The sequence below is a fragment of the Chlamydotis macqueenii genome, chromosome 2 (genome assembly GCF_036417535.1).
Source record: "Chlamydotis macqueenii isolate bChlMac1 chromosome 2, bChlMac1.mat, whole genome shotgun sequence".
In the NCBI taxonomy this organism is placed as follows: Eukaryota; Metazoa; Chordata; class Aves; order Otidiformes; family Otididae; genus Chlamydotis; species Chlamydotis macqueenii.
In genome coordinates, this window is record NC_141557.1 from 52,637,450 (window position 1) to 52,638,800 (window position 1,351).

Genomic DNA, 1,351 nt, shown 5'->3' on the forward strand with positions numbered 1-1,351 from the left:
ACACATTTAATTTTGCAGGCTGAGGCTTATCTTCAGCTATTTGAATGCATTTTTTTTCTGCTTTACATATTCTAAACCACTCTCTAATTTTGCATCAGTTAAACTTTTGAGAACTCATCCAATTTTGCCATGGGGTCAGGAGGAATTAAGTATCTTTTCCATATATGAAAGATAATTTTGTTTGAATTTCTCAGTTTTCTGCTAAGAAATGGGATGCATTGTAACAGAATTCTCTATGAAAATGAGTCATATTCAAGATCATGGAACTTGTGCTCTTAACTTCCAAAATACCATTTGTCTTCCGAAGTAAAGGTCATGTTGATTCCCTTTTCATCCTGTACGTTCTCATGGCTTTACTTTCCTCTTCTGCTACAGAAATAATGCTATGCCAGTATATTGTTTGACAGAATGATACACTAAAACCAAGAAGCAGCCCTGTCTCAAACTGGATCCTAGTTTTAGCAAAGAACCATAACACTAAAAATTATTCATCCAGTTTTGTGAACTTGGACTACTTTTTTTCCTAAGCCTCTAGCATTCTACAAGGTGAGAGCTTGAGCCCTTCTCACAGGAAAGCCATTTTGTGTGTTATTCTAGTTATTAAGGAGACTCACCAGTGAGCAATTCATCATCTTGTTGAAAAATCTCCTAACCTTTGTTGCCAGGATCCTTTTCTGTTATCTGTCACTTCAAATTTGGCAAATAGTATGCACTGTGGAAATAGCCATTTTGTAATCAGCTGAAACCCTGGACTTGCTGATAATTGGGTTAAAATACTTAGCTTTTATTCTGAGTCTCCTGGATTTTCCTTTTCTTTCTTTTTTTTCTTTTTCTTGTAAGAAAATTCCAACTTTTCACATTTTTACCAGTTTCTTTTGTCACTGCAAATAAAAATATCCAGGATAGCTTCTCTGTCTATGTGAAAACACCTGATAGGCCTGACATTCCAAGTACAAAATTAATATTCTATATTGTTATCTGCATCTGTAAACATACATATATGTATGCATGCAGTACTACACAGTTCAATGGCGGAATGAAGAAGTAAGAAGGGAACAGGATAGTGAACTATTCTTAAAACATCAGAGAAGAAGCCTTTGTTCTAAACACTTGCAAAGAGAGTGTGGAAAGCTCTTTTCTCTGACACCCACTTAAGTCTTGTCCAGATACAGAGCAAAATGAGAGGCATTTTGTGCATGTTCCCAGCTTGCTGATAAAGGCCCTTGGAAAACAATTTCGCTTTATAGATAAAACGGTCCAAAATTATGGATGACCTAACTCTCTGGAAGCAAAGTAGGACAAGTTATAGAAGTGCTGGTTCTTGAGGCTCTGTGGAAGAGGACAGGCAGGA